The following is a 22,320-nucleotide window of genomic DNA, read 5'->3' as shown; positions in this document are numbered from 1 at the left end:
CTTCCCGCGCCTGCCCCCCCGTGACCCGGAACAGGAAGTGATGCGCGGGAAGGAGAAAGAGCCGTGCCGCATGAAAAAAATAGCGGCGACAGCAGCATCGGCCCCCGAGCAATTGAAGCAGCCGGGAATCAAGAAAGGAGTCAGCAGCATGAGCCTCCTGCGGCCGATGGGATTCTTCCTTCTTGGCCTGCGGGGGCTGGAGGAGGAGGCTGTTGCAGCTCCCATTTGTGCTGGGGGGGGGGGGGGAGGAAGTGAGTGAGAGAAAGAGAGAGAAGCAGCCAGCCTGCCTGTGTGTGATTGAGAGCCTGTGTGTAAGTGAGAGAATGTATTTGATCGAGAGCATGTGTGTGTGATTGAGAGAAACTGGTCAGAGAGCTGATGTATGTGTATATGTGAGAGCCAATGAAAGTGACTGCTCAAGGAGATGACTGATGTGTGAGACAGTCAGGGATGTGTGTGTGTGTGTGTGTGTGTGTGTGTGTGTGTGTGTGTGTGTGAGAAAGAGAGAAAAAGCATGGAAGTGAGAACTCTGGGTATGTGAGAAAGCATGGGAGTAAGAAGCCTGGTGTGGTGGGGGTGTATGTGAAAGAAAGCATTGGAGTGAGAAGCCTGATTATGTGAGAGAGAGCATGCGAGTGGGAAGCTTGTGTGTGTGTGCATGTATGAGAGAGAGACTGGTTGGTAAGGTGACGGTGTGACTGGTGTGTATGTGAATGTGAGAGAGAGAGAATGTGATTCAGGGAATGAGAAGCCTGTGTACCTGGAGAGCAAGCATGGAAATGAGAGAGAGACTGGTGTATGTGTGTGTGTGTGTGTGTAACAGAGAGAAAGTGATTATGGGAATGAGAAGTCTGTGCATGTGAAGAGAGTGAGCATGGGAGTGAGAACCTGGGTGTGTGTGAGACACAGCATGGGAGGGAGAAGCCTGTATATGTAAGACAGAACCGGTGACTGGTGTGTGTTTGTGTGCATGTGAGAGAGAGAAAGAAAGTGATAATAGGAATGAGAAGCCTGTACATGTGAAGAGTGAGCATGGGAGTGAGAACCTGGGTGTGTGTGAGACACAGCATGGGAGGGAGAAGCCTGTATATGTAAGACAGAACAGGTGACTGGTGTGTGTTTGTGTGTATGTGAGAGAGAGAAAGAAAGTGATTATGGGAATGAGAAGCCTGTGCATGTGAAGAGTGAGCATGGGAGTGAGAAAGCTGGGAGTGTGTGAGATACAGCATGGGAGTAAGAAGCCTGTATATCTGAAAGAGAACATGGGAGTGGGAAGCCTGTGTGTGTGTATGCATGAGAGAGATCAGGTGACTGGTGTGTGTGTTTGTGTATGTGTGTGAGAGAAAGAAAGTGATTATGGGAATGAGAAGCCTGTGCATGTGGAGAGAACAAGCATGGGAGTGAGAGACTGGTGAGTGAGTGTGTGTGTGTGTGTGTGTGTGTGTGTGTGTGTGTGTGTGAGACAGAGAAAGTGATTATGAGAGTGAGAAGCCCGTATATGTAAGTAGAACACAGGAGTGGGAAGCCTGTGTGTGTGTATGGCATGAGAGAAACTGTTCAGGAAGGTGACTGGTGTGTGTGTCAAAGACTGTTTGGGAGATGATTGGTGTGTGAGAGACAGAAACTGGTCATGGGGGCATGACTGATATGGTGTGTGTGTGAGAGACATGGGCCTTAAGGAAGAGGACCATGAGTATAGAGCTTAGCTTCTACTGCTGCTTCTGGTGTGTGCCACGGCCTGCAGGGAAGGGGAGTAGGAGAGCTGCTGGAGGGGGTAAGTAAAGGTGGCTTTAAGTTTATTTTTCTTGATTGACTGCCATTTTAATTATTTAATATTATGTGATGTGTCTGCTTTTTTTGTTTGGTTTATGTTTATTTTATTTATTTTTATTTATTTATTTATAAAAGAGTTTCTATACCGTCAATAAGACAAATCATCTCAATGGTTTACATGGCATAAAAATGTCAAATAAGTGTTCTGTTATAAATACAGACTTCGTTATTTTCATTAATGCACAATGTAAGTTAATTGTGTGTGGAGGCGGGGGGGGGGGGCGGCATAGCCGACGTTTCGCCTAGGGCGCCTAATACCCTTGCACCGGCCCTGTCCATAAGGGCAGTATGTCTAACAGGTTGTGATGATAAGAACCTAAGATTTACCATACTGGGAGAGACCAAGTGTCCATGAAACCCAGTATCCTGTTTCCAACAGTGGCTAATCCAAATTACATTAGCAGCTGAGCCTGTCTGGCAGGCTGCATGGTCTGAAATTCTGGAAGTCCTAGTGGAAATGCAGATGTTCACACAACTGGGTCTGCTGGGAAAGCTACACAAGGGAACTGGGAGGTTAACTAGTAATGGTATCTATTTAGATCATACTATGATGATAGAATCAAACTAGAAGCTGAGCCTGTCCAGCAGGCTGCAAGTTCTGTAATTAACTAAAACTCCTCATGAAAACACAAATGCTCAAATAGCTGGATGTTTGGCAAGTTGTATATGGGTTCTAGGAGCCCAGAGGTTTGGGCAATGGCCACACTAATATTGCTGGCTATTCAGATAATTACAGAGCCTTGTAGTTAGGCATGGTAAAGATGGGTACTGGAGGGAACTAAGTAAGTATAATCATCTTCCTAAGATGGTGAGCACAAAAGAGGAAGACAAAAAAAGACTGTCCTGCATAAGGAGGAATCTTGCAGATGGCTAAGGATGGCTAGCTGGTATCCTTAGTAGTGTGGACAGGATAATTGAGTAAAGTGGATAAGCTGGATGGTCTTTTTCTGCTGTTATTTACTGTGTTATTAGCTGATATAGCATGGATGTCCACAAGAGTCCCAAAAAACATGAGCAGATACAGAAGCACATTGAAACAGAATTTGACTCTGCTATTGGTTTTTATACTGGATCTAATGCAAGGGTGAGAATGACTCAAGTAATAGAAGTGATAATTACAAAATAGAAAAGAAATTAGACAGTACAGTAAATAATTAAAATAACTAACTGTTAATATGGAGGAACAAAACTACAAACAGAGGTAATGTTTCTGGCTTGAATTAAACTGCTGAGACCTTTTAAAATAAGGGGGGGGGGTATTTTTCTTCATTGCATTTGTTTTGTTTATTTTTGAAAAAGGAATATTTTGCATTGCATTTTGGTTTGTTGGGTATTATTATAGCTTAAGTTTAGAAAGGAAGAGTAGACGGGAAAGGGATCCTCTCCCCATCTCCTGCCTTCCACTCTAACTTTATAGACTAACCCACTAATTAGAAGGTTGGACTACACAGAATAACTTGACATTGGCTGGAATAAAAACACATGGGAATAATTTAGATAAATGGCGTCAATTGTATAATCAGAACATTTAAATAAAGTTCAGGAGGAGCTTAGTAATACCATAGTAAATCCTTGAGGTAATTATTTGTAGTGGTTTGATCTTTAGTAGCTAAGGCAACAGGATTCTTTTTAGAATACACACCTGATAGATACAAAAACGCATATGTGGCACTGTAATTGGTCTTGGAGTAACCAGAGAACAGATTCAGGAGAAGTCTCTGGCAGAAATCTTGCATAAATTTCTTTATTAGTGACAAGAAACAAAAGCTCTGCTATTCTTCACAGTTCAACATTACAAAGATAGTGATATGACTTCTAGTTTAGTAGCGTTTTCATCTCTAGGCTTCCATCTTTCCCTTAGGCCTGTAAGAAAGAAAGAGTATTTTGCAGTCTGTGGATCCCATCCTGCTTTTCCTCTCCCTGTCTCTTTGGGAGGGCAGCACTACTGAAGATTACCACCTATTTACCTTCTCAGTGATGTGAGCAGTCTAGAAAAGGACAAATGCTTAGCTCAGAATCAGACCTTTATTTTTCAGACATTTCAGGCTTACTAGTTAGAATAAGACAGGCAACTCATGCCTCTAAAGTCCTTAACTGTACTGGCTAACACTTTAAATCACTGGTGAACTCAGACACTTAGACTTGCTTAATAAGGTGTATGAATAAATGTTGCTAGCTACCTACCCCCATTACTTTAGGAGATTACCATCTATTCTCACCATAACAGAGGCCTGGTTTGCAGAGACATCGCAAGTCACGGAGTCTCTGAGGCGACAGCACACATTAAGGTGTTTGACTCAGCTTCTCTGATGGGTAGGGTCCTTGGGTAGTTGAAGCTGGTCTGCTGGCTGTATGGAGGGGGCAGGGAGTGATGGCATGGGCATCGTCTTCTGGTTTTAATGGGTCTTCTCCTGCAGGCTAACTCCCTGAGCCCTTTCCACTCCTGCTTTTAAAAGGCAGGACTTGCATATGCAAGATTTCATGCACAGGCAAGCAGAGGGATGGATGGGGTCACATATTCATTTCAGACTGCTGGCCCCCTTTCCCATTGGGGGGGAGACGGTATCACTGTTCCTGTTGTGCAGCAAGTCCTGACAAGAACGCGTGACCGTGATCTTGTAACCTCTTGACCAGCAAGCTGCCCTGGCTGTGGCAGACCTCATCTGTAAGCCGACCTATCTAACAAGCCCGCCTTCTTAGATTGGCTTGGTTCTCATCTCCATGCAGATTTGGACTCGTTTTCAAGTCTGGGACCTATCCCTGACACACACACACATGGGCCTTTTCTTAAGTCAGTGTTTACGGAGAGAAGCTACATTCCTTCAGAAAGGCTTAGTTATTCAGGCAGATCAGATAACTCTGCTACATATTGTTATTCTGGCCAAAGTTCTTCATCTTTGTATTTCTGCTGAAATACATGTCGATATCCATTATGTGAAGTCAGAGTTCATATTTTGTTGCATATTGTGAAACCTCGGATATCTCCTACAGACCTCCTGTTCCCTCCTTGACCTGGATAGTTATACCCCTTCCCAGGGACCTCCACATGGACTAGGATTCCCTGCTGTTTTAGGCTTAAGGTGGACCAAGCTATATCTCTGGATCTGGTCCTTTATGTAAAGTTTGTGGACCCTTGTTGCTGTAGTGAAGTTGGCTCAACCTACAGGGAAGGCCCTGTAGGTCTCCATTGACAGCTATTGGAGCTGGCTATGGAAGAGACTGTTCTGGAACTTCACCTATACCAACCCTGTCCCCTTAGGTTGAGGTCTTGGGTTCTGGGGGCTAGCAGGTCTTAGGTGAGAGTCTCTTACAGGATGGGTATAGCGAAGGTTTAGTGCCAGGATAGGATCAGAGGCAAGCAGTAAATAAGAATGGTCAGGGTCCAGGCTGAGGTCAGTCCAAGCACAGAGAAAGCAAGGATGGGAGGCAGACTAGAAGGAAGGATAAGGCAGGCTGGGCTGGAGAGACGAGACAGGCTGGGCTGGATTAGGAATACAGGAAGCAGCAACTTACTCTGCACAGAATGCAATTTAGATTGCTGATACAAAGAAGGGACATCCAGGGCAGGCCCTTATAGGACAAAGCAGATGACATCATCAGGTGGTGCTGCCGGTACTTTCCTACTGCAGGGCCTTTAAAGGACAGGAAGTCTAGCACAATCGCGCCTAGGAGAAGCCCATCAGGAGGTGGTGTCAGCAGTGTCCTGCTGCAAAGTCCACAGGTGGCATCCACTGACTCCAGAGGTCAGGTGAGTGGTGCAGTTCGCAGCGGGCACCACAACCATGAAATGTAACATTACCCTCTCTTAAGCCCCCCTCAAGATCTGTGACTTTGGCTTAGAGGGAAATTGATGATGGAACTCTTTCAGTAGACAACGTACATTTATATTAACTGCAGATTCCTAGGAGTTCACCTCCTGTTCACAATGTTTCCATGTAATGATGTACTCCAGGCAGTTATGACATTTGAGGGAATCCAGAATCTTCTGTACCTCATATTGCGTATCTTCTTCTGCGGGTTCTAGAGGTCAACAGGATCACCAGGACCACTTCAATGGCTTTAAGAGTGAAACATAGGGTTTGGCTCTCTCATTAACCAATGTGGATCTGCAGTACTGTTTCTAGCATCTAGCTAGTGTTACTGAAAACATGGACCTACAAGAATCCCAGTTTAAATTTCTCTGGCAGTTATTTTACTCACAAAAAAAAGCATTCCAAGTCAAGTTATGTGCCACCCCAATTTTTATGAAATGTGATAACCCCTCTAGTGATTTTTTTTTTAAATGGCTTCTGGACTTGCCCCAATGTTGCCCCCTTTTGGAAAGCAGTAAGAAATCAATCTTACTGCTAATCAATCTTACCGATTACCCCAAAATCTGGGAATCAATCTTACCGATTACCCCAAAATCTGGTTATTTGGGTTGAATGATATGGTTCGTCTGTCACCCGTAAGAGTCAAAAGTTGTTCCTAGATAAAGCAGGCTTCATAGCCAAGAAGGAAATTTTAGCAGTATGGATAGGAAAGGAAACTCTGTATTTGGAGCAATGGGAAAATAAAATGGTCAATTTATTAACGTTTGAATACCTCTTGGCCAAATCCCTGCCAACCTCTAAATGTGAGGCTAAATTCTAAACTTGGAAACCATACGTCGACAATTTGCCTTTAGTGGTAAAAGACACCATTGTGTCCCTATGATCGCTGGGAAGTCCTTATGAAGTGCTAGAAGGATTTTCAGAGCTCCTCCCTAAGTCCCTATAATCTTTAGTCTCTAGGGAAACTATTTTTTCTCTTTCTGCTCACTTGCTTTTATTTAACTCCTCTCTACTGGGTAAGGGAGGTTGGGGTACAGGGAGATTAGGAGGAAGGAAGCAATAAGGAGGTCTTTTCTGCTATGATTCTTGTGCCTAATATTTGATTGTCATAATGTTACATATTGTATTGTACTGCAACATATTACTGTTCTAGTTCTTGATAATCTTGGATGTACCTCTTGTAAAACTCAATAAACATATTTAAGGGGGAAAAATAGAGTGAAACATAAAGCATTATGAATTTTCAATGTGGCAGGAAATTGAATTTTGTACATCGCTGGTCCTACCTGTCATAGGATGAGGAAGGGACCTATGAAGTGAGGCAGTAGCTAAAGAGAAGGCATGTGGAGACATAGATGTTGAGTACTTAGCGAGACTAGGTCTCCCACCTTGAACTGCAGAGCTGGCCTGCACTTGGCATCCTCATGCTTCTTGGCTTGAATGGCAGCTTGGGAAATTAGTTGAGTTGTTTGTGTTCAAAAGTCCTGGAATTCCTGTGCAGCAGTTAGTAGCCTGCCTAGTGGCCTGAGAGAGGACACAGTAGAGGAACTCATGGATGCTTGTTATACACTATTTGAAATGGGGAGGAGCCTGTGGCACTACTCAAGTGGTTATTGTATGAGAACTCTGCTCAAGGTATAAGAGTAGTCCAGTCATCTTACCTTTTGTTAACATGCAGCTGGAGGAAGTTTTTCAGAATTTGGTTGATCCTCTCAGTCTGCATGTTGCCTTGAGGATGATAGATTGTGGTGAAGTCTAAGTTGATCCCACATTTTTGGCAGAGTGCCTTCCAGTAACAAGCCATGAATTGGATGCCCCTGTCAATTAGAATGTGAGAGAGTAATCCATGTAATCTGATATGCTGGATGAATATCCATGCCAAATCAGGAGCTGAAGATAGTCCATTGTGACGTACAAAATGTGCCATATTAGAAAATCTATCCATTATGACCCATTTTGTAGTGGAGCCATGTGAGGGGGGGGATCCACAATGAACTCTGTGGTTATATGGGTCCAGGGTTCCCTGGCTGCTGGCAACAGCTGTAACAACCCCTGGGGTCAAGCATGAACAGGTTTTTGGGGGGTTTTTTTGTCATTTAAAGTTTTATTATTATGAATGTCAATAATACATGTCAGAAACAGATGAACATAATCATAAACATAAGCATAAGGCATCCGTAATACAGAATACACAACCTTGCAAACCAGTAAAATAGCCTGCCCTTAGGAGCCGACATGTCATGACAAGATATACCCACCCCATCACCCTAACCCCTCTGGATTTACTATTCCGCAATCATTAGTATAGAGGAAGAGGATAGATGATTTGATGTTCCACAATCCCACTAGTTGATGTTCATTGTAATAACTATGGTTCCCCAATCAAGGAGTCGAGTTGCAGGCCACCCATTGTTCGTAGGACACCCACAGCTTCTGAAAGTGTTCCAGGCGGTCCTGTCGAAGAGCTGTTAACTTGCACAGATAATAAACACTCGACATTCTTTTCCAGACAGCCGAACTCTGTGGACTACTCACTTGCTTCCAAGAGGCTGCTATGGTCATTCGCGTGGCTAAAACCACCTACACAATTATCAGTCTATATGCCCTACCAGTATCCTGGTAAGGAAAGGTAAGTAATCACCATCTTACTTCTTTTAACACTGTCTTGCCCAACATCTCAGATAATGTATAAAATACAGAGGTCCACAATTCGCTAATTCCTGGGCATTCCCACCACATATGTAAAAGTGTTCCAAACTGTTTGCAATTTCGCCAACATTGATTAGAGAAATTAGGGTACATCATGTGCAGTTTATAGGGGGTCAAATACCAGCGATACAACAATTTGTATCCATTTTCCACCAACATAGCAGATCTAGAACTTCTACCAATGCTTTGGTAGCAGATATCCCAGTCCTTATTGTCTATGTCCACCCCTAAGTCGTTGGCCCATGCCTGGGCATGTTTAGGGATGTCCCGCATATCTCCCAAAAGAAGCAAATAGATCTTAGAAATCACTTTTTTTACTTTCCCCTCTACACCACATATACCCTCAAAAAGCAATTTATCCGGTTGCCTAGATTTAGCTTGAATTAAGTAGTGTTTCAGTTGTGAATGCATAAAGATATCAGTTGAGGGTAAGTTGTATTTCACTTGCAAAGTAGCAAAGTCCATGAATTCTTTGTTATTAGTATTAATAAGTTGTCCACCACCCTGAGACCTAAAGTATGCCAGTGTGTAAAATATCCACATTGTAGTCCTGGAGGACTGTGGTGAAGTGGTGAAGTCTAAAACTGTGAACGACTTCAAAAGGGCATGGGATAAATACTGTGGATCCATCAAGTCTAGAGGGTGTGAATAAGGAGGAGGCATTCAAACACTGCACGGAGCGGCAGTAGCCACAGAGGCATTCACGGAGCGGGATGCCAGTGGCCAGTAGTTGGTGTTCCACCTTCACGGAGCGGAAGGATGGAGGGCTGCTATCTCAAAAAATAAATAAATAAATAAATAAAAACAGGGGTGGGTAAGAGTATGGGGTAAGGGTGTGGCCTGCTTGTTACAGCAGTTGCTACCCCTAATTGAGCTGGACGTTCACTTGAATGCAGATATGGCGCTGCTCTCTAAATTGGTGGTGGGGTGGAGGGGAATTAGGGCTGGAGGGTACTGGAAGCCAATAGTAACAGGTGGGAGAGAAAAAAAAGGGGAAAAAAATGGATAAAGTGCGTAGCTTGCTGGGCAGACTAGATGGGCCGTTTGGTCTTCTGCCGTCATTTCTATGTTTCTATGTTTCTATGGAGGGAATCCCCTGTTATCACAAATGGGAGTATTTCTATGCAATGGGTGGGAGCCTATCAATGCTCGTTTTGTTTATCCCATAGACTTAAAGTATGGTTTGCATAGGGAGATAATTCTCGGTCCACCATCCTATGGGAGCATGCCAGCCAGCTCTGCCCGGCGCAGACAGTTAGCAGAGGCTTCCTCAATGGCCACCCATTGCTTTTTCGGGCTCTCTAAATGCCAATCCACTACTGCCTTCAACTGAACAGCTAAATAATATTTTTTAAGATCTAGCATGCCCACCCCTCCATTTAATTTTGGGTGGTACAATATCTGCCTGGCAATCCATGGTGGCCGCCTGCGCCAGATATGGTCAAAGATCCATTTTCACAGTGACCTAAAGTAGCTATCGGGAACTTCAATGGGCAAGGTTTGAAATAGGTATAAGAGACGAGGGAGGATGTTCATTTTAACCGTTGCAATTTTACCCAGCCAGGATAAATTTAACAAATTCCAGGCCACAAGATCTAGATAAATCTTCTTTGCTAATGGGTCATAATTTAGCTTAAATAAATCCGTACCCGTGCCTGTCAGATTTCTGCCTAGATATCGAATGCTGTTCTTCGCCCATTTAAAAGGATATTGTGATTGTAGTTGATTACGTACAGAGTCATACAGGTGGATCGGCAGCAACTCAGTCTTATCGTAATTCATTCTAAAACCCGAGACCTTACTATAGTTTCCTAATTCCCCCACTAAAGCTGGAAAAGTGGATGTCGGTTGGCTTAAGGTGAATAAGATATCGTCTGCAAACATTGAAATTATATACGAAGTTCCCCCCACCTCTATACCCCGAATTATTTCAGTATGGCGTATTTTAGTGGCAAATGGTTCCAGCACTAAAGCAAATAACGGCGATAGGGGGCACCACTGCCTGATACCCCGTCCCACCAAGAAACTGTCTGAGTATCCCCCATTAACTTTGATAAACGCTTCTGGTGATGTATATAATTGTTGAATCCACTGAATAAAGTGGTTCCCCAATTGAAACTTTTCTAAAACTTGAAATAAAAATGTCCAATGTACTCTATCGAAAGCCTTTTCAGCGTTGACAGACACTAATATAGATGTTAACTGTCGACTTTTTGGCAAATTAACCAAATTCAATACCCGACGAATATTGTCCGACGCCATTCTCCCAGGGACAAAGCCAGATTGATCTGCATGTACCAAATCCGGCAAAAGGACATCCAATCTAGTAGCTAAAATTTTAGCTAGTATTTTCAAATCAATATCCAGTAATGAGATTGGACGATAAGAACCACATTGCATAACGTCCTTGCCTGGTTTGGGCAAAATCGTTATCCCTGCTGTGTTAGTGTGCAGTCCCAACTGAGACCCCTCGATTAATGAATTGAAAGCCTTCATGAGGAGGGGTGCTACTTGCTCCATATATGATTTATAGAATTTCCCCATTAAACCATCTAGACCGGGGGCCTTGCCAGATTTCAAGTCGCCAATTGCCCGAATAATTTCCATTAAAGTTACTTCCTTATTCAATCGGTCCCTTTGTTGATCAGTTAATGTTGGGAGTGTTACTGATGACATAGTCCGAAATGTCATCGTGCTGTATCGTGTTATCAAGCGTATACAATTCTTTATAGAATTGTACGAAGCGTTCCCTGATTTGAGTAGATTGATAAAGGACATTACCCCAATCATCCCTGATTTTCAAGATCTGGGCCTGTAACTGCCGTTTCTTTAGGGCATGTGCTAACAACCTACCGGCTTTATTACCGCCTTCAAAATATTGTTGTTTGAGGAGATTCAGATGGTGAGCTGTTTCAGATATATTTAGTTGCTGTAATTGCTGCCGAGCCTGATAAAGCTGATGACGGTCATCTATTCTGCCATATTTTTTATGTTCTACCTCTAAGGATCTGATTTTGCATTCCAAGGATTGTCTATTTTGATTGTTGGATTTTTTCGTATAGGAAGCCTGTGCTATCAAGTGTCCACGAATCACTGCCTTGAGACCCTCCCATACCGTCATCGGGGACACCTCACCTGTATCATTTAACTCTACATATTCATTTATTGCTTCTCGTATTTTTTGTAAAATTGCTTTGTCCTCAAATAAAGAATCACTACATCTCCAGAAGCGCTTTCCTGTGTTTCCCTGTAAAGCATTTAAGTCACAGGTGATAGATGCATGGTCTGAGCATGTAATAATATCTATAGAAGTATGCATGGTGCACGAAATGAGTGATTTATCTATAAGAAACATATCGATTCTAGAATACGAGCAATGGGCCACTGAGTAAAAAGTGAAGTCTTTAGTATTGGTGTGCATAAAGCGCCAGATGTCAATAAGCTCAAAGTGTGACATCATTTGTTTCAGTCCCCTGCACTGTGTGGACGGCACAGAGCTCTTTCCCTTAGAAGTATCCAGTACTGGGTGTAATGTGATATTGAAATCGCCTGCCACTATGAGATGATCCCCTGGAAACTGACTTAGCTGATGATATAGGTTCCAATAAAAGGAATCCTGATCATGTGTAGGGCCATATATGTTTACCAGAATATAGGTCCCCTGTGGAATGGTCATTTGTAAAATCAACATCCTCCCTTCTGGATCTAGGTGCAGAACCTTAAAATCTGCACAGACATGACTGGCAATCAAAATACCCACCCCACCATATTTATTAGTAGCCCGACTGGGAGTCAAGAAGACCTGGGGATAGTGCCTACTGGCAGTAGGCACTATCCCCAGGTTAAAAGCCTTCTGTCCCTGCTTTTTAAATGCGTTTCCTGCACAAAAAGAATGTCTGCTTGTAGACTTCGAGCCTCCTTGAATAGCATATTCCTTTTAAATGGGGAATTCAGTCCCCGTGTTCAAGGAGGCTAATTTGAACATACCCATTGGAATTCCTTATCCATATGTAACACTTGATACAGACCTTGCACCCTAGAATACAGATTGAGCCCAATGGTAAGGTAAGAAATGAACCATGGAAGCATGCTGTTCCCCTGTGAAAAAATAATATTCAGTTTAGTGTAAAAGTGGGGTTCTAGTTCCCAAAAAGCAAGAATGTAGTACATCATATCCAATTTGAATACAACCCTGAGCCCTTGAATCATCCCCCTCCCCCAATCTCCCCTGTTATAGTAGGCTGATACATGAGCAGCCTGTAGTGGGAGGAAGAAAGTGGGCCCCTGCACAACCTGCCCCGGTTCCCCTGTCTTAGTAGAATTGATGGTCATTAAGCAATCAACAGACAAATCCAACATAACTCAGTAACTTTGCAACATATGATAGCACCTAATCCCACGACACTCGAACCCAGGTCGTCCCAACAGCATAAAATCTCTACACTGAGGGGAACCCACCAAAACATAGGGACCACAGGATAGCAAACCTTTACACCTCCTAGTTAGTCCCTATAGGGTCAGTTAATGGTATAGGGCATATCTAAAGTGGGCCCAAAAGTTGTCCAAAGCCAAAATAGAGCTACCATTGAGCCGAAATAGAAATATGAGAACCCTCACTGTCCTGCAGGCCAACCAGAATGTTTCACTAAGTGGACCAAAATTATGTCTTCATGATGGTGCATTTTTAGATGAGGTTGAGCTCCCTGAGTGCCTCCACAGCCTTCGTCTACCCGATGAAGCTCTCTGCCACCTAGGTGTATCTTTTGCAGGGTCCGATGCCCGCTCACGATGTTCTGGCGGCATATCTACTTGCATGCCGGCTTCAGTAAGGATATTTGCAGCTTCCTGTACTGTCTTCAGCCAAGAAGTAGTACCTCCCAGTGTGAATGTGAGCTTGAAAGGGAACAGCCATTTATATCTTATACCTTCACGCCGCTTCAGTAATATCATGAAAGCTCTTTCTTTTCTGCAGAGTCAGCAGGGACAAGTCCGTAAACACAGAGATATTGTGGCCTTCCCATGGCAATTAGTTTTCTCTCCGAGCCACTTAGAATATCTCTTCCTTCTGGCGAAATTCCCGGTAGCAAACAATTATGTCCCAGGGAGAGTTGTTCCTCCTGGCCCCTAGAGCCCTATGCGCCCTCTCCAGATGTATAGAGTCCAGGTCACAACTCTCCCTATGTTTAAGTAGGAGGTAGCTGCTGATTTTTTTTTAACCACTATCGCAGCATGTTTATACTCCTCCAATTCTGGGATCCCCCTGAAGCGAAGGTTGCATCGACAGGACCTGTTCTCCAGATCCTCAAGTTTTTCTTGCGTCAGGTCATGTGCGGACTCCAGCTCTGTGAATCTTTTTGTAAGCTTGTCCACTGATACAAATTGCTTCTCCATCTGTGTCTCCACATCATCCACCCTTTGCCTGATAGCCCCCATATCCTGACGAAGCTCTGCAACTATCTGAGACAATTCAGTTTTTATGCCACCAATGTTTTTATTCAATTCTTCAAACCAATGTATAAAGTCTGCTTTAGAAATAGGCTCATAAGTAGCTGAAGTTGGCAACGGGGCCTGAGACTCACCAGCCTGAGCAGATTTTTCCAGAGCTGCTCCGGACGCCATTTTGTCCCGAGAGCTGGTAAGTTTTTGTGGAGCTGCTGACTCGTAGGAAAACTGCTGGAGATCCACTGAGTGGCTCGGTTTAGACATCAGATTGAGGGGAGTTATAGTTGCTCCTATGCCCGTCCCCTAATCGCCACAGTGACTGTCCGTTTTGGGGATGCTTTTCCTTTCCTTTCTGGTTTTTGTATGCCCTAGTTGGGAGCCGGGAGCCGGTTGGCGGATTCACAACTACACACCTAGTTTGCCGGTGCTGCAGTTTGCCATCTGGAAGTTAGCTCTGCTTCTGCCCCCAAAGCCTGATCTGTTTCGCTGCTTGAATCGCCCGTATAATTAATTTTTCTTAGCAGGAGGAGCGGGTTTCTCAGAGTAGGCAGCCATCAGATTGGAGAGCTGCTGTTCCCGGATAGTCGCTGCTGTGCAGAAAAATTATCGGAGCGCCCCACAATTTCAATATCTTATCGTCGGGAGTTGTGCTCTGTTTCTGCCACCTAGTCAGGCTCTTTTTCACAGCGTTTTTTGCCCAGTTAATAAAGCTTTTCTCGCCGGAGGACCAGGAGCTCTCCGATCATGCGGCCATTGTGCAGGTGACGTCACTTCCTCCTCCACGAACAGGTTTGTGCTGCACACAGGTAGTGCAGGAATTCACATAGTTCTTCACATACGTCTTTACTTGAGGCAACCAATAGTGGCTCTGGAGGAGGTCAAGAGTTCGGGCTACTCGAGGATGTCTTACCATGAGAGAGTCATGAGTGCACTTTAACACTTTTTCCCAGGGACTCTTGGGAACAACTGTTTTTCCAATGGGGACAGAAGTAGTAGAAGCAACAATGACTCTTGCAGGATCGATGATGTGTTGGGGGGCCTCCATTACATCATCCATTAAAAAGGACCAAGAGAGGGTATCCGCTCATAGGTCCTTTGCTGCTGGTCAGTAGCAGAGCTCAAAATCAAACCAGCAAAAGAAGAGGGACCAGTGGGCCTGCCTGGGATTGAACTGTTCGACTTGCTGAAGATACTCCAGATTCTTATGGTCCATGTAGATGGTGATCTAGGAGGTGTCATCATTCTTCTAATGCCAATTTTACTGCCAGGAGTTCATGATCCCCAATCGTATAGTATCTTTCAGCCAAGGAAAACTTCCTGGAGAAGAAAAAGCATGGTAGAAGGGTCCCTTCAGTATTGTTTTGATTGAGGACAGTCCCTGCACTAAGAGTAGAAGCATCTACCTCCATAATGAAAGGACATTCAGGGTCTGGGAGTCACAGGCAAGGAACTTGAGGAAAGGCATGTTTTAGCACTTGGAAGGTGTCGATGACTTCCTGAGACCAGTTCCATGTGTCTGCCTCTTTTCAAGTCAAGGCCGTGAGTAAGTCCGCTAAGATGGAATACCCAGGAATGAACTGGAGGTATAAATTGGCAAATCCTAGGAAGCAATGTAAGGCCGGGAGGCTGACCAGCTGGGGCTAATCCAAGATGGCTTTCTGTTTTGCAGAGTCCATCAGGAGGCCAATGCGAGAAATGATGTAGCCCAGGAAGGGAAGTTGCTCTTGCTCAAAGAGGCATTTCCCAAGTATTGCATAGAGGTGGTGCTCCCATAATAGCTGAAGAACTTGTTTCACATGTTCTCGGTGAGAAGCCAAAGACTGGGAGTAGATGAGGGTGTCATCTAAGTAAACCATGATCTATTCGTTAAAATTTCTAACCTATCATTAAAATCATCCATTGTACCTGAAAACTGGAGAGTGGCTAATGTAACCCCAATATTTAAAAAGGGCTCCAGGGCTGATCCGGGAAACTACAGACCAGTTAACCTGACTTCAATGTGAGGTAAAATAGTGGAAAGTGTTCTAAAGCTTAAAATCACATAACATATAGAAAGACATAGTTTAATGGAACAAAGTCAGCATGGCTTTACCCAAAGTAAGTCTTGCCTCACAAATCTTTTTCACTTTTTTGAAAGGGTTAATAAACATGTAGATATAGGTGAACCGGTGGATGTAGTGTATTTGGATTTTCAGAAGGCATTTGACAAAATTCCTCATGAGAGGCTTCTAAGAAAACTAAAAAGTCATGGGATAGGTGTGATGTCCTTTCGAGGATTACTACTGGTTAAGAGAAAGAAAACAGAGCGTAGGATTAAATGGACAATTTTCTCAGTGGAAAAGGGTATACTGTGGAATGCCTCAGGGATCTGTACTTGGACCGGTGCTTTTCAGTATATTTATAAATGGATCTGGAAAGGAATATGACAAGTGAGGTAATCAAATTTGCAGATGATACAAAATTATTCAGAGTAGTTAAATCACAAGCGGATTGTGATACATTGCAGGAGCACCTTGTGAGACTGGAAAATTGGGCATCCAAATGGCAGTTGAAATTTAATGTGGATAAGTGCAAGGTGATGCATATAGGGAAAAATAACCCATGCTGTAGTTACACGATGTTATGTTCCATATTAGGAGCTAACGCCCAGGAAAGAGATCTAGGCGCTATAGTGGATAATACTTTGAAATCATCGGCTCAGTGTGCTGTGGCAGTCAAAAAAGCAAACAGAATGTTGGGAATTATTAGGAAGGGAATGGTGAATAAAACAGAGGATGTCATAATGCCTCTGTTTCACTCCATGGTGAGACCGCACCTTGAATACTGTGTACAATTCTGGTCACCACATCTCAAGAAAGATATAGTTGCGATGGTGAAGGTACGGAGAAGGGCGACCAAAATGATAAAGGAGATGGAACTGCTCCCCAATGAGGAAAGACTAAAGAGGTTAGGGCTGTTCAGCTTGGAGAAGAGACGGCTGAGGGGGGATATAATAGAGGTCTTTAAAATCATGAGAGGTCTAGAATGGGTAAATGTGAATTAGTTATTTACTCTTTCAGATAATAGAAGGACTAGGGGGCACTCCATGAAGTTAGCATGTAGCACATTTAAAAATAATGAGAGAAAATTCTTTTTCACTCAACACACAATTAAACTCTAGAATTTGTTGCCAGGGGATGTGGTTAGTGCAGTTAGTGTAGCTGGGTTTTAAAAAGGTTTGGATAAGTTCTTGGAGAAGAAGTCCATTACCTGCTATTAATCAAGTTGACTTAGAAAATAGCCACTGCTATTACTATCATCAGTAGCATAGAATAATCTTAGTTTTTGAGTACTAGCCAGGTACTTGTAACCTGGATTGGCCACTGTTGGAAACAGGATGCTGGGCTTGATGGACCCTTGATCTGACCCAGTATGGCAATTTCTTATGTCCTTATGTTCTTACGATCTTGGAAGATTTCAGTAATCATGTTTTGAAACATGGTTGGGATGTTGCAGAGCCCAAAAGGCATAACAAGCTATTCATTGTTGCGGTCCCGGTCGCAGCACTGGCAACCGGGACCTTACCTTGTCTTCCAGGGCTCCGTGTCCGGGGTCCGTCTGCCGGTGCGCCGCATCCGGGCGGGCCTGCACAGCCTGTTCGGCGGCGTCTCCACGAGGGAGACGCCGCCGAGTCTCTAAACATGGCCCCTCCCCTCCTAGGCATGCATGCATGCGAGGGGAGGCAATTTAAAGGACTTTTCCCGCCGGATCGCGGGCCGCCCCTTTCAGATGCCGGCAGATATTTAAAGCCGGCGTCTGCCCTCAATCAAGCCCTTGCAACAAGGTTACCTGCCTTCTTGTTGCTGTGTGCTGCGGACGTTGTCTGTGTTCTCTTGGGATCCTATCTTCAGTTCCAGTTCCAGGCTTGACCCCTTGTCTTCAGTTCCAGTTCCAGGCTCGAATCCTTGTCTTCAGTTCCAGTTCCGGGTTCGAATCCTTGTCTTCAGTTCCAGTTCCAGTGCCAGGTCCAGACCCTCGTCTTCAGTTCCAGTCCCAGGTTCGAATCTCCATTTCAGTTCCAGTTCTTCTCCTCCTGTTCCAATTCCTGCCTTGGTTCCAGTTCCAGACCTTCCTGCTCATGCCGGCTTGCTTCTCCGGTGCTGACTTCTGCCTGTTTCTAACTCTGCTCGCCAGCCGCCTGCCTTGACCTCGGACCGCCTCTTCGGATTGCTGCTCGCCTACGTCCCAGCAGCCCAGGCTCCTTCGGGCTCCTCCCGGACAGAGCCTCGGGCTTCCAGGGTGAAGTCATCTTCTTCGATCACCTAAGTCCCAGTGGCTTGGATCCTCAAGGGCTCCTCCCGGGGGGATCCGGGCTTCCAGGGCGAAGAGCTCCTGCTCGCTCAACCAGCATCCACCTCCCGGCCTGTGTTCTCTTCACGGAGACTCCTTCTCCCATCATCCTCTCTCTCCGTCAGGCCAGCCCAAGGGTCCACTGCTACTCGTGCAACAATTCGTAGTGTCCATCACAATTACTGAAGGCTGTTTTCCATTCATCCCCTTATTTGATTTGAATGAGATTTTAGGATCCTCTCAAGTCTAGCTTGGTGAGGATTTTAGCAACTGCAGGAGATCGAACAATTCTGAGATGAGTGGCAATGGGTAATGATTCATTTTGGTAATGGCATTAAGACCTCTGTAATCAATGCAAGGTCTGAGGGTCCCATCTTTTTTGGCTACAAAGAAGAAGCCCGCTCCTGTGGGAGAAGAAGAGGGCCAAATAATGCCCCTGGCCAGATTTTCTGTAATGTATTCACTCATGGCCTCGGTTTCCAGTGGGGACAACAGGTAGACTCTTCCTCGTGGGGCATTTTGTCAGAGAGGAGTTTTAACGCTGCAATCATAGGACAACATCTCTGCCCGCTATTTGGAGAATACATCAAAATAGTCTGCATACTGTGGAGGAAGTCCAGGCACAGTAGCTGCCCTGGCTAGACAAACAGGATGCTGAATGGATGCCAAACAGGTGATAGAACAGGGGGGACTCCATTGGGATAATTCCTGAGAGGCCCAGTTCATTATAGGCTGATGCTGCTGAAGCCAAGTTAAGTCCAAAATAATGGGATTCACTGCTTGTGGAACAAATTGGTTTCTGAATGAAGGTAGTCAGTATGAAGAGACACGGGAATGGCCATCTCCATTAGCTGGCCAGGAAGGGGATCCCTGTAGATGGAGGAAATGATCTTGAGTTGTTTCAGAAGAGTGGTGGGTATCTGGTATTAGTGGACAAGGACTTGATCTATAAAATTCCTTCCAGCTCTGGAATCTAGGAAGGCCTCTATATGTAACTGGGGTTTTTCTGTAGAGATCCTGCCAGGAACGAGTAGTTGAAGGGAGGAAGATATACAATTTCAGATTGCCTCCCTGGTTCAAGTTTCCTTGCTTTTCTGGCAGTTGGACACCAGGTGCCTCCGGACTGCTCAATATGGACAAAAGCCCATCTGTCTCCTGTGAAATTTATTTATGCCAAGTTGCATTGCTTCCTCAGCCGCTTGAGTATCTGGATAGGATATCATAGACAAAAGCTGTTGAATGCTTGGTGCCAAGGATTTTGGTCACTGAGTGGGTTTGTTCTCCCTAACCCTTTCCTGAAAGCAACAATTAATATGGCCAGCCAGAGACATCAGTGCATTCAGAGGGCACTTCATGACCCACTAGCTCATCTTTAATTCTTCTGGAGAGACCTTGCAAAAATATGGCTGTGAGGCTATCCTTTCCCCAATGTAGTTCTGAGGCCAGAGAGTGGAACTGAATACCATAGTCACCTAGGATGCCCTAGGGTGCATGTCCCCTGGCAGATCCACAGCAGGTTAGCAGCTAGGGAAGAGGTCCATCCAGGTTCCTTGAAAACCAGCTTGAATTGTTGGAGGAAGTCTGGAAGGCTTTGGAACAGGGGGTTCTCTCAATTCCATATGGGGGAAGCCCAGGCTAAGGCCATGCCAATAAGCAGAAAGAGGATGTAGAGGACCTTGTAGCGATCTGTCAGTAAAAGTCTGGACTATAATTCAAAGTGCTTAAGAAACTGGTTGATGAAACCCTGACACTCCTTTGGATCACCCATGAAGCTAGGTGGTACCAGAATCTGGAATATCAGTCTAGATACTATGGCAGCCTGAGCCTGAGGTGGAAACACTGACGGAAGAGCTGGAATAGGTGTCAGGGCATCCATGTGGAGTGTGAGTTTTTCCAAGGCAGTGGTGACCTAATTCAGCATGCCTTGTTGTTTCTGGACTCTTTGGGCCAGGCCCAGAATGGCCTGGAGTGAGGACACAACCATCAGGTCCATGGCTTCAGCAATCTGTAAGGTTTGTGAACCCTTATTCCTATGTTGGAGTTGGCTCAACCTACAAGGGAGGGCCCTGTAGCTCTCCACCAACAGCTGGCAGAGCTGACTGTGGAAGAGACTGCTCTGGAGCTTTACCTATACTAGCCCTTTCCCCTTAGGTTGAGCCCTTGGGTTCTAGGGGTCAGGAGGTCTTAAGGAAGTCTCTCTTATAGTATGACTATAGTGAAGGTCCAGTGCCAGGCAAGGGTCAGAGGCAAGCAGAAGACAAGGGTATTTGTAGTGCAGGCTGAGGTCAGAGTCAGGCAGAAGACAAGAATGGTCAGGGTCCAGGCTGAGGTCAAGGGTCAGTCGAAAGATAGATGAGAAAGCAAGGACGGGAGGCAGACTAGGCAGAATGACAAGGCAGGCTGGGCTGGCTCATGAATGTAGGAAGCAGCAACTCACTCTGCACAGGAGACCTATTGCTGAGACGAAGAAGGGACATCCAATGCACGCCCTTATAGGGCGAGACAGATGACATCATCAGGAAGCGCTTCTAGTACTATCCCACTGCAGGGACTTTAAGGGCCGGGAAGTCTGGTTTGTGGGCATCTAGGAGGAGCCTATGAGGAAGTGGTATCAACAGCATCCTGCTGCAAAGCCCATGGGCAGCGTCCCTCCGCAAACAGAGGGTATCCGCCAGCTCCAGAAGCCAAGTAACTGGCACGGCTCATGCCTGAGCTCCATGAGTTGTGAAACTAACACTTTAAGGTTTTGTTTGGGGGTGGGGGTTGTCCTGTATATTCTTTCACGTATCCTCCCCCTCATCTCAAACTTCTTAGGTTGAGCATTTGTTCTTACTAGGGGGATACACCTAAGAAAATCCCCATTCCTCTCTTCCTTCCCAGCCCTATGCTGGGGTTGTTTAACCCATCTAAGGTTTCCACTCTTCATCCCATTTGAGAAACTGTTAAGGGTTTAAGGGTTGCCCACTATTCCTCATTTGTTCCAGTATCTGGGATATGATCTGATTTTGAGCACTGAGTAGTCAACTTTATAGAAATTATTTTATGCACTAAATTTTGGAAACATTTGAAATTTCTGCACACTAGCACAGATTCAGATTATCCATAACCACAACCAGATTTAAATGGCTGATAATATCAATTCCAAATTATCTTCTTCCCTTTTTTCACTACAATGGAAGCAATGGTTTTTAAAATGTCATTGTTATGTTCACTTTGCATATGGAAATCCCATTTAATTGGGATAGCCACACATTTGGAAACTGTGTCATTAACACCCTGAATTTCATAGATTTCTATTCTTTCTTTGGTCTGCAGTGGGAGAAATTCTGTCTGTAAAATTAATTTCAGCCACTGTATCAATTAAAGTTAATTTTTCCTGACCTCTAACCTTGGTGGAATAGTTGAGGCACCTGCAGGTAGCCAACATCAATGGTGTCATAAACATTAGCCCTGATCTGAAGCTGAATCCTTCCCCTCATCCTGGGGCCCATTAGCTGAGTCCCTTGGTGAGAAAGTAGATCCAACTTGAGTTGCAAAGTTATAAGACATTTGGACACATGAGCTCAGGACATCCCTGTATATTAGCTTTTTGTTTGTCCTGGGCTGCAAGCAAGCCAAGTTTTGATTTGTCTTGCTCTGATTCTAATGTGACTTTATCTTGTTCCTATTTCATTTTCTCATTTTCTGTCTCACCTCGCTGTGCTTTCGGTTCATGAAAGGAAATATGTCCTGGGGAATCTTTTAAATTATCTCTGATTTGTGCTCTCCAGAGTCAATATTCCCTCTGCCTCTGCCATTTCCTAGCTTCTGATACTGTTACCTGTGATGGCTGACTCTTCCAAAAACAGACCCTATCTGGAGCATTAAAGTACCAAAAGGTGTTTCCTTTGGGTCCTCTGAAAACAGTAGTAGAGGTTTAGTTACTTCATGATAGAGTAATTCTAAAAAAAAAAAGTTCCTTATACTGTCTTTGACTATAATCTTCTTGAGGGGGGTTGAGCAGAGTTTCCCTGGCTGGAGATAGAAATCCACACTGACTCCAGCTTTTCTGCTGCAAATAAAATCTTTATTAAGTAAACACAATCCTTCATAACGGACTTCCTTCCTTATCAGTAGTCACTTTCACCCGCAGGAGCTGTAGCCTGCCTTGCTTCAGGCCAGGGTACCTTCACTTCCTTCTGGTTTGGACAGAGCG

The 22,320-nt window shown here is 44.6% G+C and overlaps 1 long non-coding RNA gene across 1 annotated transcript in view; it reads left to right on the top strand.

The window, feature by feature from the left end:
* Window positions 1-11,548, top strand: part of LOC115086035 — a 101,393-nt gene extending 89,845 nt beyond the window's left edge. The window contains exons 2-3 of the long non-coding RNA XR_003855022.1: window positions 8,155-8,274; window positions 11,417-11,548. This is a non-coding gene — a long non-coding RNA (uncharacterized LOC115086035). The remainder of the gene's footprint in view (window positions 1-8,154; window positions 8,275-11,416) is intronic.
* The last annotated feature ends 10,772 nt before the right edge of the window (window positions 11,549-22,320 follow it).

This window comes from Rhinatrema bivittatum, chromosome 2 (assembly GCF_901001135.1).
Source record: "Rhinatrema bivittatum chromosome 2, aRhiBiv1.1, whole genome shotgun sequence".
Classification (NCBI taxonomy): domain Eukaryota; kingdom Metazoa; phylum Chordata; class Amphibia; order Gymnophiona; family Rhinatrematidae; genus Rhinatrema; species Rhinatrema bivittatum.
The sequence above is the reverse complement of the archived record's forward strand: the minus strand, read 5'-3'. Positions and strand labels throughout refer to the sequence as shown.